The following is a 22682-nucleotide window of genomic DNA, read 5'->3' on the forward strand; positions in this document are numbered from 1 at the left end:
GACTACGCAGCTAGTAGCTACGTATGCCCAGTTTACTGAGCTGCGCTCTGAGCTGAGCTGAGGAAAAAATGACAAGACGTAATAAAGGATTCGTACGCGCCAAGGTCGCAGGAGTACATATTTACAGCTGCTATACTTCTCCTGACGCGCTAATGGAACAATTCAGACAACTGTTGGACTAGTTAGTACAGGATGCTGTTGGAAGGAAACTGGTACTAATAGCAAGCGATTTCAATGCCTGGGCAGTAAAGTAGGGCAGCCAAAGGACGAACGCAAGAGGATAAGTGCTATTGGAAGCATTCGCCCTCCTTTACTTAGTCTTAGTTAACCAGCGATGTTCTTACAGATGAGACAAAGAGGAGACGCAAGGTCCGTCATAGATCTCACGTTTGTTAGCAGATGCCTGATTGGCTTAGTTAGATCGTAGATGGTGAGTGATCATTACAGTGGCCACCAAGCGATAATAATAGAGATAGGAATATCAAAACGGAGATCTAACGGGAGTGCAACGACGAAAAGACTCGTAGAAAACGAAGGATTATGATTAGGAGACATTTCTGCTAGCTCTAGAAGAAATACAGCTGTTTGGATCTGCGAATGATAACTTCGAGCATGTAATAGGACATATTACCCCAGCTTGCGACGTAACGAGGCCGAAGAGGGCTACCAATAATAGACGACCGCCAGTACACTAGTAAGATAAAGAAATTGACGCTGTTTGCAGCGAGTGTCATCTAACCAGAAGATGGGAACAGCGAGCCAGGAAAAAATGCTACAAGACTGGTCAAGGTCAAGAGGTAGTAAAAGTCTGAAACAAAGAAATGAAGGATGCTAAGCAGATACTCAATAAATAAATCCGAGAAAATAAACGACGGTGCATTAAAGAGTTACAGGACGAGGTTGAGCTGCGTGGCAAAGACGATAAGACTTTAGTGAAAATGGGCGATGAACTCACCGCCTCATACCACGTTTTGCTGGCTGGACCAAAAGACGACATGGGAAAGTGAATTACTATTTTACGCAGTTTGAGTCGACATGGGTGTTTTCGAGCTTACCAACACCACTTCAAGATAGAGGCCAATCCTAATTGCCTAGTATGTTTGTAAGCATACGAAGATGCGGAGCATGTCTTCTGTGACTGTTCGCTATACTGAAACGGTCCGCGAAGTGTTAGTACGCGGACGCGAGGAATTCGTGACCCAAGGTTAGTAAATCAGGAGATAAGCACATTCAACGAACGACAATAGACTTTGATCCACCCAGTCATATCTATTGAGTGGACAAAAGCCTTCCCTATCCTCTGAAATGGGGGGGATCCACTAGAGGAGAGCTGCTCGTGTGTTGGAGGAGATGAGTAGGGTATATCCACTACGCATGTCCTGCACACTTAGGTAAACCACGCACCTATAAGACTGATGTGTGAGGTACTACCATCTCACCATGAGTCTCTGACCAGATAGCTTCACCTAAGAACAGGTTACTACTATCCTGAACCGGTGACGCATCTGAAGGGGGATGGGAGTGGATAATACAAATAAAGAGTTCAAATCATTAATATATTTATAAATGTTATTCGTTTGATATATATGTTTATAAGCGATACTGGATCTCAAAGCCTACAGGAGAGGAAGTGGACTGCACGCATCATTAATGCTCGCTGCTGGCTCTGAGGCTCCCCATATACTCGAGTCGCTCCCTCTCTCCTGTGTTACATGCGCGCACGCCATCTACCAGCGCATAGGTAGACTATTTACATTTGGCTACTAGCGCTACTCATCCGGTAACTTGCCTACGCCAGGCAAGTTATCTATTGCTGCTCTCTTATCCCCGGGCGGGGCCTGCTGCCTCAATGCCCCCCAATAAAAAAATTTTGAGGCGGCACCGCGTCTGTAGAAAAATATTTTTTTATTTAAAAGGAAAGGTGGGAAAGAGGGCAGCAACAGAGAACATAGTACGCGCTGATTTAGATAAGTATGAAATTAATTTTTTTATAACTAAAAGACAATTCAAAAATACAAAAAACTCTTTTTTATAATTAAACTAAAAGTTGGCGTCATTGCTCTTTAATAAAATAACCAAAACGCAACTAAAGAATTAGCATCATTGCCCTCGTCAAACGAGAAAAAAAGATAATAAAAAGAATGAACTTAAAAACAGATGCCGTCTTCGGTAAACGCCTCGTACGTGGCGAACGTGGCCTCGCCGATCTTCGCTGCCGCGTACACCCTGCGGAGGATCTCCTTGATCATCGGTAGCGGCGTGGTGGCTGAGGCGGCGATCGGTGGTGGTTAAGTAGCAGCTGGGGCCGCGCTTGACGTAGAGGAGTTTGACGTTGGTGCCCTCTTTTCTCCCAATAGCCGCCTGCCTTCCTCGCTCCAATCTTCGTTACGAGCCTGCGGCTCGTATTTCTTACGATGTTCGTCGAGGCGGCGCTTGAGTGCGGCTGGTCGCGTCTGCTGGCGGGGAGGAGGTTCGAGCGTCTTGGTCCATGTGCGCTTTGGTTGTGGTTGCTGGGGCACCGTGAAGCTGTTCTCCAGTTGTTGCGCTGTTGGTGGTGGTGCCGCTTGATTCGGCTGCTGCGGCGGTGTAAGCGCTGGGAGCTTTAGGTTCGCTCTGCCAGCGTCGTCCAGCGGGGGCAGAGAGAGAGAGAGAGAGAGAGAGAGAGAGAGAGAGAGAGAGAGAGAGAGAGAGAGAGAGCGAGAGAGAGAGATGATGGCTATTGTAGCTTACCAGCACTCTGCGATGCCTTCAGCCAGCATCGCCTCGTTGACCTGCGTCGCTTGGTCGCAGATCCTTATCGGTTCCGTCTGCAACGACGATTCCCGCTTCGTCGGCTGCGGCACCAGGGGCTCGTTCGGTGCTGGAGTAGTTTCCATTTCGACTGATTAGCTCCAAATGAGCTCGCTGCTGCTCTGTTTTAGGCGCTTTGGCTTTTTGGAATTTCGGCGGCTGGCTGCGGCCGCTGTTTTTGTTTTCGTTAGGTCGTTTAGGTCGCGAGATGTGTATGGCGTTTTGTCGCGCATGCTGTATTATTCTCTCTCTCTCTTAAGTTTCGTGATTTTACTATATCTATTTAATTTTTCGAGTTTTTTATGTTCCTGAATTTTTCTTTCGATTTTAATATAGTTATTTGATTTCACAATTCACGATTTTATGTTTTTTTTTTTTTTTTTTTATACTAATAAGAATATTTTTTCTTTTGATGATGTTTTATGAATTGTGCATTCAATTTTCAAAATATGGCTTAATATTATTGATATGAAACCTTTCTCGCTCTTTTTTCGCATTTACATCTATTAGTAGATATGTGTCTATCCCGACTTTTTTCTGAACCTCGTATGGTCCCTGGTAAATATCAAAGAATTTGGCTATTTTTTTGTTTTCCGCATCGGATACGTTTAACGCTTTAATCATTACTTTGTTTCTTAGATCTAATTCGAAATGCTCCGCGTGAGCATTCTTTTTCGCCGCGCGTTTGAGAGCTATCCTATGTGCTTGCTCGCATGCAAGCGATATTCGTTTTTCGTTTGTCATTTCATCTTTTTCGGGCGGTATATATAAGTATTTTTCCCATACTCACATGGGTTTCCGGCCAAAATGTAATTCCGTTGTTGTGTAGTTCGTTGTTTCATGGTGCATTTCATTAATTATATTTTTTATTATTTTTACGTATCGCGACCAACCTTTATGTTTGTCGCTCACAAACGTACGAAAGAATCGTCCTAATTCTCTGTGTACCCTTTCCACGATATGAATTTGCGGGTGTCGGATAGATGAATATTCAAGTTTAATGTTTTCGTTTTTTAACGCGTCTCGTGGTCGCATATCATCGCTTCTGGTTTACAGTACGACGGTATATAATCTTCTGTCAGTTTTTTGATTACCGCGGGAACTGTTACTCGTCGGAGAGGGTAAAATACTACATCTTAACTGGAAACATCTATGCTGGTTGATAATTATTTTACTCCCCCATCGAGGTAGGAAGCGGACCGTAAAAGTCTATTGACAGTTATTGACCGGGTTTTTGCGTCAAGATCGGCTGTGACATTTCGCTGTATTTTTTAGTTAAGTGTTTAGTACGTTAGCAAATGTCACATATTTTTAAAATTTTTGCTACACGGAAAAACCCTCGGCTGTGATATAGAGCTAGAAACTGCGTTGCGGCGCAAAAATGTGCGGAGAGCCGCAGTCCCAAAATTTTGTCACACGCTAACATCTAAATAGATTGAGCAAACGCGTTGAACCTATAACATATACTTTATAGATTATGAACTTTTATTTTGACTTTTATACTGCAGGGTTCGAATTTTAAATAACACATACAATGATCGTATAATGATATTTATTGATTTATTTAAAAATACAAACTTTATAAGCCATATCGAGTTGCAACATAATGTGTTCCATTTATAACTACGGATAAACAAGGTGCAATGAGCGGTAAATTATTGTAATTAATTAATTGTTTTTATTCAGGTTCTGAATCAACAATGTAACATGTTATTCAAAAGTTATTTCATTGAAAATTTTTAAATGAAAAATGATTTCATGGTTCATCTTAATAATTTTAAGTATCTCCCCAAATTCTTTTTCGCTCTGAGACATATCAGTAACAATAAACATTCTAATTTTGTATAAAGTGCCATGACTCTCTACCTTATTATAGTACTCTGCTTGCATTTCCAGTTTAGTTGTCATACATCGTTTAGCTTCAGAGTCAGATAAATCGGGAGATTCAAAATCAATAGCAGATTGAATTTCTAAATTATGCATCATTTCACACATCTTTAGCATTTGTTTTGTAGCGATAGTAAATAACAAATTTTTTGTGCAGCTCGATGATTGAGCATTTTTTTTTAATGTTTGATGACAAGCCTCGAAATGCATGCACCAATAATCACAGCCCCACAATAAAAAAAAATTGTAAGTCTCAAAAACTTGACCACGGTACTTCAGATCTTTCTCAAGGTCAATTGAAGGTCAAATTATCGAAATACATGAAAAATACACTAAAACCATGGTATCTTGGGATTTTTTCGGGCACTGAATCCGAATCCGGGCTTATTACAACCCTATCAGGTCATGGTGAAGGTCAGTTGAAGGTTAAATCATAAAGATTCATAAAAAGTAAAATAAAACCATGACATTTAAGGGTTTTTGGGGTCGCTGAATCCGAATCCAGGGTCAGTATAGTCCCATAAGGTTATATTTATGGTCAGTTCAAGGTTAGTTCAAGGTCATGGACGTAAAGAGAGTGAAAAAAATAGTTATAAACTGAAACAATGCAAAAGGTAATGTAAAACATAAAGCAAAGAACAATATATATGCAAGTACAATCGTATCCTTTAAAACTATATCATAGTTTGCTGCTCCTTCATTTACTTTAAATTTGTTAGAAGTATATGCAATTCAATAAAATACCCGTAAAAATATTAAGCCCATTACTCTTTTTTATGGTAACGAACTATTTTATTGGCAAATGATCTACGAAGTGGATTACGCTTCCGCTTCTCCGATGTTGATGGTAGATCTCTTTTTAACGACCAACAGTAATCTGCTAACATATTTACGTCCCATCTTCCTTGGTACCTGCGCTCCATTTCCTTGATATCTTGGTGAAATCTCTCTCCCTGCTCTTCGCTGTAATCACCTAGATTTTCTGGAAACTCATCAACATGCGAATATAAAAAGTGTAATTTTAGATTCATTAGGCAGTCTTCATTATCGGGTGTCTCTCTCAGTGTAAGTCCCAAGACGATTGATGTTGACTATCTTGGGTTTATGTTAAGGTCTTCTTTCCCAAAAGGTTTCCAAAGTCATGTTACAGTAATATTCATCTCACTTGTATCACTTGTATTTCCTACTTGATACGAACGGATATGAATATGCTGTTTGTTTGCCCCCAGGGTACCTCCACGTGGTGACGGTGGGAAACGACCGATTCTTTTTTTCGGTCGGCTAAACCCCTGGGTGAAGGCTTTAGAGCCGTCATGGCAGACAAACAGCAAAAAATTACGATGCAAGGATTCGGAACGCCAGTGTCGGCGGCTGGTCAGGGTGAGCAAGTGGGCCCGCAGGCGTCGTCATCGAGCGACCGCAGCTCTTTGTTAGTGGGAAACTTGGCTTTCGAAGAGTATAATACTACAAGAATTTATCACGCAAAGCAGCTAAAAATCCTTCAGTTGAAAGATCAGTAGCTAATTCTATATGCACAGTTTTGGTCACCATGTAGACGAAAACACAACCGTACGTTTTAAGAAAAGTTTTCTTCTCTTTAATGAGGATAGGACCGCAAAAATCTGCACCAGTACGACTGAAAGCTAGAGCTTCAGTTATCCTGGATTCAGGTAAATCAGCCAATTGGGCATGCATCATTTTTGGTCGTTGACGAATGCATTCAACGCAATGATGAACAATTTTTCGAACTTGATTTTTACCATTGAGAATCCAAAATCTCTCTCGAATAGCATACAAAGTTGACTGAATGCCAGAATGTAAATTAGTCTCATGAATTTCACGAATTAGAAGATCAGACACATGATGTTTACTAGGCAATAATATAGGATGTTTTTGATTGTAGATTAAAGGAATAGTGACACCGCTTAATGGCGCTACTCTTGATTTACTACAAATGAGGTTTATAGTGACTATATCGTTTGAATTAATAGATCTCGCGAAAAGACAAGAACCATAGCCATGCATACTCGCATCGCAAAATCCATGAAGTTCTACCTCTTTAGGGTTTACGCATAAGATGTGTCGAGGAATAGAAAAGTTCTGCAAGCTTGACAATTGAGTCGCTAAAGTTTTCCATTTAGTATGAATATCTTGAGGCAAAGATTCATCCCAAGTAATTTTTGCTTTCCAGCACTCTTGGATTAGTACCTTAGCGTAAAAAATTACTGGACCTAACAGACCAAGCGGATCATATATTTTCGAAATTTCAGATAAAAGTTTCCTTTTTGTAGATACGATTTTAAAATCTATATGCTGTATTGAATAAGTAAAAGAATTTCGTTGCGAATCCCAAATAATCCCAAGAGTTTTTTGGATAGGATCTTCTTTAATCAAGTAATCCAGATTGAAAAATTTTTTCTCAATGTTATTCAGAGCAGATATATGATTAGATGCCCATTGTCGAATAACGAAACCACCGCTACTCAACAACTCAATCATTTCATCGCGAATACTTAAAATTTCTTCAAGCGAATTTGCTCCGGTAATTAAATTATCAACATAGAAATCCCGTAGAAGAATTTTGCTAGCCCGTGGAAACCTTTCTGCTTCATCGCGAGCAAGTTGATGTAGTGTACGAATCGCAACAAACGGTACACATGAAACTCCAAATGTCACAGTATTTAGTTGAAATGTTCTGATTTTATTCTGATGATACCAGAGAACCTTTTGATATTTTCTATCATCTGGGTGAATAAGAATTTTCCTGTACATTTTTTCAATGTCAGCTGTGATAACAAAAAGAGGAGTACGAAATTGAAGAAGTTGCTCAAAAATAGTGTTTTGAATCGTAGGACCGACTAAAAGAAGGTCGTTTAATGAAATGCCAGTTTCGGCTGAAGCATCATATACTACTCTACATTTAGTAGTTTCGCTGGATATTTTGATAACAGGATGATGAGGGAGATAATATCCATCAATAATGTCTTCACAAAGGGTCATATGGCCCAACAAAATATACTCCTCCATCACTTTAAAGTACTCATGTTTCAATTGTGGATTTTTACTAAATTTTCTTTCAAGATAATAAAAGCGTTTTAGCGCTAAACCTCTAGATTCACCTAGCTTGAATACACTATCTCGAAAAGGGAGACAAACGGTGTATCGACCGGATGCATCGCGTTGAGTGTTATCTACATAATGCTGTTCACACACTATATCATCTCGAGATTTTACAGGTTCATGATCGAAATCTTCAATTGTCCAAAAACGCTCAATGAGTTTGTTTAATTTAACAATAACAAGAAGCATTTGTTGACGTTGCTAAAGTACCTGAACCTCCAGCAACTATCCAACCAAGAGCAGCTTTTTGTAATACAATTTCAGATTTTTCGTTTTGAATTTTTATTTGTCCGACAGATAATATTGATAAGGTTGTATGTCATGCCAATAAAACATCTACGGATTTAGCTATATGAAATTGAGGGTCAGCAAGTGATATATTTTTAGGACTTTTGAATGCATCTCGAGGAAATATTTCATTAGGTATATGATCGGCTATTTTTGGTACGATTAAAAAATGCAATTCTCGGCGAAAATTATTGTACATTGAACAAAACGTGGCTTTGACGTAATATTTTGAGACAGTGTATAAACTATCAATTGCTCCGATATTGATTGAACAATTTTGCTTAGGTAGGTTTAACAAATTAGCAAATTTTTCGGTAATTAAGTTTACTGTTGAGCAAGAATCTAATAATGCACGTGCTATGACAGGATATTCTTTATTGTTTAAAAACTTCATGACTGCTGTAGTCATAAGTTGAGAGTTAGAAATAAAAGCAACAGAAGCATAGGAATGCTCCATGAGTCATTTTTGTGTGGTATTTTGAGCATCTGAAGATTTAGACGCTGTTGATTCTTTCTCCTTTGAAGAAGATTCTGTTTGATCTTTTTTGCAACGTTTCTCATTTTTACATTTAGAAGTATGAAACTGTAGACAGTTACGACAAATTTTATTTGCTTTAATGACGTCCCAACGTTCTTGAATTTTGAGTTTCTCGAAATCAGGACATTTAAAAAGTCGATGACTTTCATTGCATTTAGGATAAGAACCTTTGGAAGATTCGGAAGTGGTAGTTACTAGAGACTGTACATCGGCTTTTGCGACTTTACCTTGCGGTTTATCGCCCTTTTCACCGGTTTGTTTTCTATTATTGTTGTTACGATTATTTGTAGACGAGGATTCTATGGTTTGTAATTTATGAATATTAGACTGAATAAATTTGAATAAATCATCCAATTCTGGGAGTTTATCTAATTCCAATTTATCTTGCCACCTGTTTCGAGTAGCGGCAGGTAAGCAACGTTCTATTATTCTTACGATAATTTCTGAGCTAGGTTTTGCCTTAAGTCGCTCTAGCATATTGAGGTGCGTTCGAGCTTTATCTGAAAGCATTGAAAGATTAGCCGAGGTTGCACTGGGCACTACCGGCAGATCTAAAATAGCATTAAGATGTTCAACAACAACAATACGATGATGATCATATGAATCGATAAGCGCTTGCCAAGCTTTCGGATAATCATCCTCGCTTGGATCGAACTCTACAATTTTTGATTTGGCCGATCCCGTTACGTATTTTTCTAGTTGACTATGTTTCACGTAATTACTGAGATCAGTACGAGAATGTATAAGGGCGATGTATCTGTTTTTAAAATCAGTCCATTCATCGCGTTTACCGTCGAAGGGAGTAATTTACACGTCGGATAACTTAGGTACATCTTGACGTTCCGTGATAGTAAAAGTAGAATTATTTAAAGTCGAATTTGCTATTGGTTCGACATTTTGCAATTTAATGACTGTCGTTGCAAGATCGTAATATTTAGACTCGATTTCAGAAAATGCGTTTAAATGAGGGTTATCTGATTGGATCGATTCTAATTCATCATTATATCTAATACAATCTTTGTATAGAGCTGTTATGTTAGTTAACCGTAAATTTGCATTAATCGGATCAGCATAAGGCTTTGCTAAGTAAGTTTTTAAAGTTTCGACTTGTTTTTCTAAAGTTTTACCTTTTTGAATTATATATGCAACGCGTTTTTGTTTATCCTCCGTTAGAGGCATTTTGATATTATTTTAATTTAAGCTAATAATAAAAGCAATAAATGAAAAATAATTTAATTTATTTTCAAAGAAAGATATTTAGTAATGTGTGAAAAATTGTAAATAAGTTAATAAATTTAAAATTAAACTATTTTTAAGAAAAATATTGTTATCAAACAGTGAACGCTAATTGAAATGAATTAAAAAATGAAATTATAAAGTAATCGTATCAATATATTATAGGAATTGTAATGAAATTTTAAAATTTATAATCTGGACAACTCGAAATTTTGACAGCTACAAAAAAATTGAAGTCGTAAACCCGAGGGTCTTACGGAGAAAGTTTCCGGCGCGCTATGTAAACACACGTGGCCGAAGAGCCCGAACAGTCGAGCCCTTTGATGAAAAAAAAAAATATATATATGGCGGTGCTACGCGCCAGATGCGGAAAATCGGTATGGGGAAAAAAAAATTCGAAGTGTCGCGAGAGTGACCGTTAGACTGCAACAAGGCGCGCTTTCTCTTTCTTTGTTTCGCTTCTACATCTGGATTACGCACTAACGAAGTTTTTAAAAACAAAGAGCATGCATTTATAATATAATATTTACGTATTTGTAATTTAGATTTTACGGAAAAAGAAATCGGTAAATTGCATTATACTGGTCGCGCGTTCGAATGCATGTTAATAATAATTCAAATGTCCGATAAATGTTAATATTAAAATTGATTTAAAAAGAAAGACTTATCTGTTGTTAACGATTTTGTTCCTGGATGCAGCAGCCACTGGGTGATGAGGTTTCCTGGTGAGGGAACGATGGCGACGAGATGACAGGATGTATCTTCTCGATGCAATTGATAATTTGCCGAAGTACGGCACGCTGTATAGCGTTTTGTGTGCACACAAATTCACATTGAAATGTTGCGCGTTATCGATTTTTTGTTCGAACAAAGCTTCGCGTGTGAAACGTCACTTATTGTTTTTACGCGAGGAAATCATGCCTCACAGGAGGCACCATGACTAATTGTGTAACTACCTAACCTTAGGTGGTTAAGTAATTTAGTTATATTTTAATGATTTTGTTTTTAGATGGATTTAAGGGTTTAAATTTAAGAAAACACAAATTATGGGAAAAAGCCTTTCGGCATAAAAACCCAGATTTATTGATTGCACAGCATTAGATTAAGTTCACAGAGATAATTAGTTAATCGAACAATAACGTTTCACACACACAAACTTTGTCCGCACTTAGTTGGTATCAAATCAAATCGGATAGCCTGATGGGCGTGATTTAGTCGTATTGCGATTCGTATGGAATCAATCAGCCCGGAAGGCGAATGTATGTATAAGCCCGGAAGGCGTTGTATAAGCCCGGAAGGCGTTGTATAAGCCCGGAAGGCGATAGTAGTTTCTGCAACCAAATGCAGTCAGAGTTTGAAGTATTCAAAATCTGAGAGCGAGGGAGGACCGACCGCGTGTAATGACTGGTTTTGTCAGATTGACTGCCTGCGCGTGAGCATGCCGTCGTGAAGCAGGCTAGTCGCAGGGTGACCAGAACTACGGCATAGTTCAAGGTTGCCACCGTGATGGTGTTTTGGGCGTAGAAAAGGGCGCGCATGCGCTCGTCATTCAAACTCATACATTCAGCGCGTTACAGAATAGGTTAGGTCGTAACAACTGTCATCTTAGCAGTTAATGAAGAATGTGTTTTACAAATTCTACAAAAAAAAGAAAGCTTTGAATAACTCCACGAAACCAAAGATTTCACTTGTTAGTCCTAAATTGTCACCTAATATTAATAATAATTGAAATTTAACTCTTTTTAAAACTCCATTTACATTAATAATAATTTAATTTTTTTGTAACATGTTCAATTCTTTTATCAGTTTACTAAAGACTTTATGATTCGTACTTTTTTTTTATCCTCGGAGTGTATTAATCCAGTTAAAAGTATGCTGCTTAATAGTGATGCTATATTTGATGGAAGACATGCGATGGATGAGTAAATAGGACCGAATTCATTGACTTCAGCATGAGGTCCCATGCCATTCCCTGTTTCTAACTCATCGTAAAAAATGTACAATGGCAGAACGATGTCATTGGCAAATTTGGTCGAGAACTTACTCTTCCAAAAATCAGCTTGGATTATATTTGAAATAATATCGGTATTTGAATTTAACTGCTCGACATATTGCATAATATTTTGGAACATACCGGGTAGTTCTAAAAATAATTTTAAAGTTTTGCCTAAGGGGACATATATTCCATATAATACTTCATATATAAGGTGAAATTTTTTGTCCACAAATGTATTGACAAAACTTGCTTCAATTTCGTATTCTTCAAACTTAATCATTCCTTTCATTTTAAAAATAAAAAATATTTTTTTCTTGGTTGATACTTGTTGAAATATTACGTAATATTCGCGAAAAATCTTATTTAATTTTTCTTTTGAATCGATTGAAAGGTTGTCACCTTTTAAAGCTATTAAAATATCGTTTTTCAGAGAAGATAACATAGCCTGAGTAAATGTTTGTGAAAATGATATTACTTTTTGAACGATATTCCTAGGGAGGCTGAAATCGCCGTATAACATCAGAATGAGAAAATTTGATGAAGCATTGCAATATTATCCATATTTGATGAATCTGCAGTTATATTTTATTGGATAAATGACACCAGTAATATTTCAAAAAATTACTCTCCTATCCAATTAAACTTTCATGAAACTCCATAAAACACGCGTTTAAAATAATTATTAATAAATAAAATTAACTGACTAGCAATCTTTCAATAAATTACTTTCCTGTCCAACTATCAGTTTTTACAGAATCTCTTAAAAAAACGCTTTTAGAATGATTTCAAATCTATACATTGAATTGCGATTTTAAAATTCTACGCAGATCTTTATAATATACCGTAGAGGCAAAATATTATATATTTATATATGATAAACAAAGTTGCTTTATATTTAAATGAATGAAGTAAAACAAGCGTTCACCTGCACTCTCTTCATTGTTAGAAACATTTTCATTTTGAGCAGTATTATTTAAACTGTTAGATTCTATGTCAGATTCTTACAGATACATTTTCTGATACATTTAAAACACTCAATACAGATTCAACCCCATCCACCTGCATGTGTTCAACTTCAATGTTACTATTTACTGCTAAATGCTGCATGAGGCCTTTTTAAAGCTGTATTTACATAAAAAATCGCGCAAAGCATTGTTAGAACTTAATAGGTCATGTAGACCATTCTTACTTACCAAGAAAAGCATTACCAAAAAACTCTCCATTGTCGGCATTTCTTTGCTTACAGCTCACTGCACTCACCATATAAATTGTTCATTGCATAAATTACTGCAGACTCACACGAAAAAGGAAGGTCAGGACAAAGCCGCGGAAATTTTAGTGTGGTCTCGCTTGACGACTAAACGTGCGGTTTTCTTGCGACCTCTCTCGGTGGGTGCGCGGCAGCACATGACGCCTTGGCGCTGCGGCGTCGCCAGAGTGGGCGTGCTGCGCGCCCAAAGAGAGAAGACAGAGCTCTTAACGTACGCGTTACACCTTGCTACTAGCGTTTGGAGTTACACGAGCGCCAATAGGTACTGCTCCGTACCCGAGGGTTTTTCGCTCCCCTATGTAGCCGTATATCGCGTGTACCTCGTTTATAAAATCTCTCAATACGCTAGTCGGTATTACAATTTTTGATCGTTCTTTTGCTTTTTTATATAATACATAATCTATTAGATCGTAACGCTTACAAGTTTTTTCGTCGTTGTTTACTAAATCGTCGATTAATGTACGTGTTTGAGGGTCCCGCATCTGACTCTTGTCTATGTTTTTAAGTTCACGGCTTGGTTTTTTCTGGACGATAGCGGAAATTATGATTTCAGATTGGCTTTCTGCCTTACTTTTTTCGCTTTCGTCGATGCGACTAAGATAGTCCGCTACTGCATTTTGTTTCCCTGGGATGTGCGTTGGATTTAAATTAAAGTCCTGGATCGCGAGGTTCCATCTCTGTAATCGCTGGTTGTTGAACTTGCAAGTTCTTAGGAATGTTAGAGCCTCGTGATCCGTACGGACTCTAATTTCGATTACCCCCCTCAAGTATGTATCAAGCTTGTTGAGCGACCACACAAGGGCTAGCATTTCTTTTTCTGTAGTAAAGTATGAGCATTCGCTACCCTTAAGTATTCTGCTCACAAAACATACAACTTCTTCCTCTCCCTCGTCGTTTAATTGAGGGAGGACCGTGGTGAGCGCAAAGTCTGGCGCTGTTGTCAGTATATATGGCTTTTTTGGATCTGCATATTTTAAAATTATTATCATAAAAAAACGTTTTTATTTTTTCGAACGCTTCTTGATGTTCGGCCGTCCAATGAATAGTACATTTTTTCTCATTAGATTTAATAATGGTATTAGACTTTCAGCAAAGCGTTTTGTAAATTTTTAATAAAAATTTATGAATCCATTAAAGCTTTGTAGCTGTTTTAAATTTTTCGGTCTTTTGAAATTACGAATTGTACGTATTTTCTCTGGATCCGGTCGTATTCATTTTGCAGAAATATAGTGCCCGAGAAATTCTATCTATTCGCAGAAAAATTTAGATTTTTTGAAATTCAATCATAAATTGTGTTTGATTGGCCTTTCATATATTAAAAATGTTCGATGTGTTCTTCGAACGTACGCGATTTGATCATTAGATCATCTACAAATAATACCAGAAATTCGTTGAAATCCCACGTGGCTTCCGCCAGCCCTCTAATCAACGCGGATCCGCTTGTTTTAATACCGAACGGTACAACGTTAAATTCGTAGACGTGACTATCGACTTTGAACGCGGTGTATTTCCGAGAATTTTCTGCTAGTCTGATTTGCCAGTAACTAGCTGTGAAATCTGTTATGCTTGTTATTGGCCTATCAGCACATCGTTGTAGTACCTCATCGATACCGGGGGGTCCCTCGTAATTATTTTGGAGAACCATGTTTAATTTTTGTGCGTTTAGGCACGGCCTTAACGATCCGTCGCTTTTCCTTACGATCTGTATCGGATTTTTGTATACGTTATTCGAGCGTCTTATTATATTTAATTTTAACACTCTGTCAAACTCATCTAGTGCGTCTTGTCTGTCAGCGATGGGTATTGGGTGTTGTCAGCAAAACCAAGGTGTATTGTCTGTAATAATCAATTCATGCTCATATGTCGTTAAAAGACCAGGTTTATTTTCAAATACTTCTTTTCTTTTAATAATTCGATTTTTTAATATATTTCTTTGTGCCTCATTGAGGTTTTCACAAGAATTTATTTTCTTATCAATATCCTCGATTGTGAGTTCGTATGGATTTTCATAATTATTTTCATAATCTTGGTAAAGATTATTGAGATCCGTGTAGTACCCTTTTTCGGTGTATCCACCGGCGTCTTGAATTGTTAATGACTTGAATTCGTTACGCGGCATTTTTTTGTCTACGTACGATATTACTCCGCCGTCGTTTTTTTATCGAAAAGAGGATTTGTTGGTGTACCGTATCAATTAACATTTTTAATAGTTTGATTGTGTTGAACCCGATTATACAAGGCTTAACTAGTTTTGGTATTACTAAGAATATGATTTTTTCAGACAGTTTTTCGAATTTCGTATTCAAACGTAATTGTATTTTAAGTCAAGCCGATTTGCTACTCGTAGCTCCTTTTATGACTTTACCGCAGATAGGTAATATTGGACAAAGCTTAAGAGTTTCGTAATTTTGATGATAACATTTTTCTGATATGGCCGTTACCTCGCTTTCCGTGTCCACGAGTACGTCAACCTCTATGTTTTCTATAAGTATTTTTAATTCTAGGTAGTGGGATACTTCCACTTCGCGACCGTCCGGGTTTATGTCGTGTAACAATTCATTACGCGGGTTTTCTATGATGGACGCAATTTGAGCAACTACGTCATTCTTCCCTAGAGAAGGAAGCATACTGCATGTCCCATGAATTTTGTTTAGTTATGTCTTGAAAACAATCCAAGACATCGATGTCGTAGGCATTTTTTGGAGAGGGTTTTTTATTTCCACCTTTGTTTTGCGACCCTGATCCCTTATTGGATTTATCGTCTGCTGTCTAGGTAACGTTCATATTATGTCCCGTCCACGTCTTTTTATGGATGAGATTGTTGCCTGTTGGCTTATTGGGCTGACCGCTTTTCGACTCGTTATTTCCCGCGGGTGGGTTTCTGATTCTGATCATTTTGTTTGTTTTGCACGTTCTGATTATTTTGCGTGTTAGCTCGATTTCTATTTGTGTCATCGTTATCGTAATAGGCTGATTTTATCTCGTGCCCGGTTACCGTCCGGCGTATATCTCGGTCAAAGTGCTCCGCGATCTTTTTCACGAGCTCCTGTTCTTCAAGATTTAGTTCTAACTCGCGGGCTAGATCGAACATATAGGAGACCCAGGGCTGTATTGTCCAAATTCTACTTTACGACCATTCGTTTTTTAAATTTAATTGTTCTAGTAGCGTTCCCTGAAGCTCGTCGAAAACGTCTCGAAACTATCCACCTCTGCTTGGATAAGATACCACCAGTTATGCGCGTCGCCTTCCAAGGCTTGAGATATTACGTATTTCAACTCGTGGTCTCCCGATTCGACCAACTTTATATAATTGTCTAGTTCTGATAAAAACTTCATGGGTCTTTCGCTTGCTAAGCCTTTGAATTTCGGCGTAGCTATTTTTACGCGTTTAGTTATATCTGTTCCGGATTCCGAAGTTTTTCAAGTCGTGTAGACTCTCTTGCCTGTGCCTCGATAATTTTTTGCATCTGCATACATAGTTCCGTCTGAGACGCTTTAGTTTCGCCTGTTGAGGGTTCTCCCCTTGGCTTCTGCCATATTTAAATTATATTTATGATGCCGTAGAGAAAGTTAAGGAATGCCTATAGGCTATATTGAAAGAAAAAATTTTTTTTTGAAAGACTAGATGTTTGATGATGGAGATTGCCACATAGATTAGGGGTACTTATCCGTACTTTACTTTGAGCTGCATGTGGGCTCGTGAATTGTTAACTTACTCATTCCGTCCGTTATTTTAGATATCTCCCGGTCGAATGAGTCGAGTCATTCGTTTATGATTCAGAATTTTTTGTCTGTACGCGCCGATATTTTCGCGATCAGCTTGATCGTTTTTGCTTCTTCTTCTATGAATTCGTCGAATCCTTTTTCTAAGACGCGCAGATGGCAGGTCTTGACATTCCGATCAACGTTCTGAAGGCATTCGAAGTCACGTGTGCTGCGTTTAGTTAATTCCCAAACTGCCTCGCAAAGGTCTATGCGTTTGTGTATTTGTTGCTTAGCAAGCGATAATTGAAGAAGGAGAATCATCGAGCGTGGCGGAGTTCTTTAACCTCCAATGTGTAACTAAATGTATAAAATGCTTCAATGATCTCCCTTGAATAATCTCCCGTATTATGTGATGTTCGGGCGCCAATGAAACGGTCCACGAAGTGTTAGTACGCGGACGCGAGGAATTCGTGACCCAAGGTTAGTAAATCAGGAGATAAGCACATTCAACGAACGACAATAGACTTTGATTCATCCAGTCATATCTATTGAGTGGACAAAAGCCTTCCCTATCCTCTGAAGTGGGGGACCCACTAGAGGAGAGCTGCTCGTGTGTTGGAGGAGATGAGTAGGGTATATCCACTACGCATGTCCTGCACACTTAGGTAAACCACGCACCTATAAGACTGACGTGTGAAGTACTACCATCTCACCATGGTCTCTGATCAGATAGCCCCACCTAAGAAGAAGGTACTACCATCCTGAACCGGTGACGCATCTGAAGGGGGGATGGGAGTGGATGATACTAATATAGGGTTCAAAGCATTAATATATTTATAAATATTATTCGTTTGATATATATGTTTATAAGCGATACTGGATCTCAAAGCCTACAGGAGAGGAAGTGGACTGCACGCATACTCTTCGAGATCCTGGGGCTCATAGACTACTAAGTATGGAGAAAACCGGAGCAAGAAGCGAGTACTACCATTCGCTTCTTACTCAGTTGAGAGCCAGATCATTAATGCTCGCTGCTCCGGGGCTCCCCATATACTCGAGTCGCTTCCTCTCTCCTATTTACATTTGGCTACTAGCGCCACTCAGTCGGTAACTTGCCTACACCAGGCAAGATATCTATTGCTGCTCTCTCATCCCCGGGCGGGGCCTGCCGTCTCAATACGAAATGAATAAGTAAGAACTCGAGTGTTACCTTCAGACTAGGGTGATCCCTGAGTCAATGATGACAGCTATGCTGGCGTCGAAAGATGGTTGGTGCGCATTAAACAACTACGTAAGAACCATTCTCAAGAGGGTTAGAAATTACGAAGAGATTAGAAGGGAAGGACAAGGCACGGTAGCTAAGTAAAATTGTTGCTAGACGAAGGCGACTTGGTAGTAGATACAAAACGCTCCTCAGACTGATGCAGAGTTGAGTTCTCACTTCCCTGCCCGATACAGAGGAATGTAGGAGCTAGGGTTGAGTACCTTTAAGTGCTCCTCAGACCGATGCTGAGGAATGTAGGTAACTGAGTTGAGCCCAGACTCCCTCACTCGATGCAGAGGAACGTAGGGCAGTCCGTCCAGTTTAGTCTGTTCAGAGGTTGACCGGTCGATGCTGCTCGAAGTAGACGACCGGACGATGCTGCAGGGAGCAGACGGTTGAACGATGCAGAATGAAGAAGACGGGTTGGATCCTGAACCCGTAATCACCTTCCTGGATGGAAGATGTAAGGAAATGTCAAATTTCAAAAGAGAAGCTAAATAGGCTATTTGACGGTCCCCACGGGCGTATTGTCCAATGATAGTACCTGTGGGGATCCGGTGTCGGAGGGCCACTTGTGTACACACACACACACGCAAACACACACATACTTAAACGTCCGCATCTAGAAGCTGGATACATACCAGGGAGCCAAGGCAGCGTTGCACGAGGCTGCGCTACCCATTAGGGCCCGGCACTTCAAATCTTAATTTTTGTAGGTACGAGTGTGAGCAGCGAGCAGCGGCAGCAAGTGTTCAGCGGTGTTGCCACGCCTACTTCTTCGCTTCGCGCGTATATGCAAACGCGTTACTGAGTTTATCTTCTCGAGCGCGTCTCGCCTGGCATGCTCGCACCTCGAGCTGTGATAGCTAGTACGCATTTCCTCTTCAAACTATACACACCTAACGAATAAGATGCGTATACATACGATGTCAGTAGATGCCACGTACTCCACGCTGTCTAGAAAGAGGCCAGTATTCCTGTTAGTGTGGCAACTCCAGTGAAATGCAACACAGGAATAGTGTATATTTTAACCTATAATTTTAATTAATACTAACTTAGTGCACCCAGGGATCTTACTTGAGGACTGATTCGGGGAGTCTTTCCAATCTTGGAATAACTCAGCACGAAAATATGAACAACTAACTCGCCTCCAAAAGGACCTAAAAATACTGCTATATGCTGTCCGGCTGGGCTGGCTATGTCAGACCTTAGTCGGTTGTCCTAGGACAATTTATACTATTACAAAGCTTCCTCTAGAAGGAAGCAATAAATGGGTGGCTTTTCCAAACTCGAAAGTCGATGGCCTTAAATTATCGTGTTGTGTTTCTAGATGAATTTAAGGGTTTGAAAGTTTCTAGGGCAAGTTCATCACACCTACGCCATTCTCAAACCCGCTGTCGTGAGTGAATTTCCATCGGATCGAAAAAAATGGAACCGCGATGATCGGGTTTGGACCCATGACCCTTTGAGCGTGAAGTAGGTGGTCTAACACGGAGCCATCGCCACTTTATTGTAAAGATATAAAATGCAAATATTTCATTAAATATTTTGACGTGTAATCTATAGATGTATAGATACACAAGATGATAATGTGATTGATATTGGAAGGATTTCCATATCAGCGTCATCTTTTCATACCGTTGCCTGCGTGTTGCTTCTGGAATCTCCTGGACTAAGCCTTCTGAAATATCGTTAGCCTTAGTCTCATCCTTAGCTAGAAAAAGAAAAGCAATAATCTGATCGAAAAACAAGGAAGACGTAAAGAGACGACTTATTTTTATGAAGGCTTTAAAAATTGTTACCAGAAAATATTTGTTGTGTAGCATAAGCATATGCGCTGTCGGAATTGAGATAAAAACAACTGAAGAATGTGTGAATTGTAAACTATAAAACTGAGGTCTAATAGTAATTCCTTATTTTTATAATTCGCATTTCTAAAATAACGTGAAATTTATCATATGCATTTTTAATCGTCTTTATCTATAACTTAATCGCGTACGCGCAAAGCATAAAGCACACTTTTTCAAAGTCATGTAGGCTACCGTTACAAAATTGCGGAACCGCTTCCGAAATAAATAAGACGTAGAAAAGACTTAGAAATAAACTTGCTTCGAAAGATAAAATGTTCTTGCAATCTGCTGCCTAGATAGAGCGATCTTCAAGCCTTTTGCAGAGATAAATTGTTTACGTTGAAAAAATCTTAAGTTTGTTTTGCCTATAAACCACAGATATTTAAGGATATTGTTAATGTACATTTGCAATTTCTATCATCAATATTGATTTTCACTTTGTAAATAAATTTCAAATACGTGGTTTGCACAGGAAACTAGCCCGTCACTCGCGGCCTTACGTTATTTTAAAATCACAGCAAAAGTTATAAGGAATATAAGAAAATGTGGATTTCAAAAGTGTGAAAAGTTATTTCACGAGAATTGAAAATCGCACTTTTTATATTAATGTCACAAATTAATTATTGCGCAAAACATCGAATCGGGACCATTTCTAACCATAGAGGGCTATTTTATGAACAAATTTACTTAAAAAAATATTATTTAAAAATTTTTCTGAAAATAATCAACAAAAATTGTTTAAATACTTTAAAAAGTAACAAATTTTATGTTAACATCCAGACAACTTTTTTAAATAATATTTTTTTTTAAACCCCGTATTCATCTGGAAACTATATGTGTTTGAAACTTATTTGTATAAAAGTGCCTTTTGAAGCCCAAATCTTAAGTAAGTTTGTGGTAGCTGAAAAATGGAAATTCTGAAATTTGGCCTTCGAAGAAATGTCACACCTGATAATATGGCACATATAAACATTGTTTTATGTTTCTTATACATGAATATATGTGATGGTTCAATGCATTTGTTAAACAATTTAGGAGAAATATAAACAAAAAATTAAATTGTTTACTTTTTGACAATTTTAGGTGTATCCGTCCCATTAAGGAATAGAATGTGATTTAGCCTTATGCGAACATTTACTCATTAGCCAAGCAAGTGTGAAAAGATCAAGTAAGGCTGAAACTACATTTTTGTACATATATTAAATCGTATTTACCCATTTTTGCTAAGTGTCATATCCATCTTAACTTGCGTAATTTTTCGTTCTTAATTTTTGGCGAAAAACTATTTTATTTTTATGTATTTGTAGGCAAGTACACACGCTCGAAATTTCCATGTATAGTTCTCGGATCATTTTGGTCTGACTACGAAAAAGAGATGCGCCGATCAATGCAAGAAGAATTCTCCAATATCATGATCGTTGGCTGCTTCGTTCATAATTGCCAAGTTATTATTTGATTATATCCATGATGCTATTCGTACAACAAATATTAAACATCATGAACTTCTTACTTTGCTATTTTATTGAGAAATTGAAAGTACATGTCCCAAAGTATATTTTATAGACCACAAATATATACGAAATAACCAACATAAAATTACACTATCTGTTATTGGAAGCTGGAAACAAAATGATCCATGATGGATGCACTTCTCCTTTTTTAATTTGAAGTATTTATAAGCAGAACAATGTGACATTATATTTTTGTTGTATGACTTTATCTTATATTTATTCACCTCATTATTTCTCCTTGTATTCTAATTCTGATCCATCCATCCATATATCTTGTATAGGCATTATACAAGAACGCTAGAAAAAAGAAAGTAGCTATAAAAAAGAACAAAAAAGATGACCCAGTAAAACATGCAGTTTTGAAGAAATTCATGGCATTGACATTTCTCCCTAGCGAAATGGTTGAAGAGGCTACTAAGTTTTTGGTTGAGGATTGTCATCGTGAACACGGCAATTACTTCAATAAATTTATTAAATATTTTAAAAACGAGTGGATGACTATCGTTACTCCAAAAGGATTCACCATATATCGAAGTAAATTATCCACAAATAATCTTTTAGAATTCTACCACAGACTAATAGCAAAACTGATAAGAAAGAAGCCAAGACTAGTGATGCTTTTAAGTAAGTTCGAGACTAGTGGCATAAGCCATACTTCACAGCACGGCGTCTGTATAAGCGCTCGAGCGTAGCGAGAAAGACTTATGAAACGTGTATCGTATATTATTATTCGAGACACCTGGTTATTAACCGTTGTTCATAGATACCTGGCATTTACTGTACTTTGAATCTTTGACTCGCAAAACTGATACTCTATATAGATTCTTCGATTTTTTTCTCTGGGTTCAAAAATGATTATTTTCAATCCTGTTTATTTCTGGCGTAATGGGTACTTTATTATCACTCCACTTTGTAAGAACCGACGTAACGTCTTTTTTTACGTTTAACGTTTAATAAACATTTTAATTCATCATTGAAGCTCAAAAAACTCTTTTTATAGCACTGCGTGGCTTAAATTCACGTTTAAGACACGCTTATCGCTACGCTCGGGTGCTAACCTTAGGCGTGCCAGAAAGAATTGCTTAGACGCCATGGATAAGCGTGTCTTGGCGAATTTAATGCAGTAATTGCTATCAAATAATGTACGATACGTGTGTCTTCAGTGACATTATATCGCTTCGTTTTATAAATACTTAAAATGTTTCTTTTTTTTTTAGAAAAATTAAA

At 38.2% G+C, this 22682-nt stretch overlaps 1 protein-coding gene across 9 annotated transcripts in view; it reads right to left on the bottom strand.

The window, feature by feature from the left end:
* LOC100117692 (potassium voltage-gated channel subfamily H member 6) overlaps nucleotides 1-22682 on the bottom strand; it is a 536423-nt gene that overhangs the window by 510834 nt on the left and 2907 nt on the right. Inside the window, exon 3 of one of the 9 annotated variants that reach the window (XM_031932885.1) lies at nucleotides 21159-21752. The exons of the other annotated variants lie outside the window; for them this stretch is intronic. The gene's annotated coding sequence lies outside the window, so the exon portion shown is untranslated. The remainder of the gene's footprint in view (nucleotides 1-21158; nucleotides 21753-22682) is intronic. 9 annotated transcript variants of the gene reach the window in all.

Source organism: Nasonia vitripennis, assembly GCF_009193385.2.
Source record: "Nasonia vitripennis strain AsymCx chromosome 5 unlocalized genomic scaffold, Nvit_psr_1.1 chr5_random0003, whole genome shotgun sequence".
NCBI classification, from domain to species: domain Eukaryota; kingdom Metazoa; phylum Arthropoda; class Insecta; order Hymenoptera; family Pteromalidae; genus Nasonia; species Nasonia vitripennis.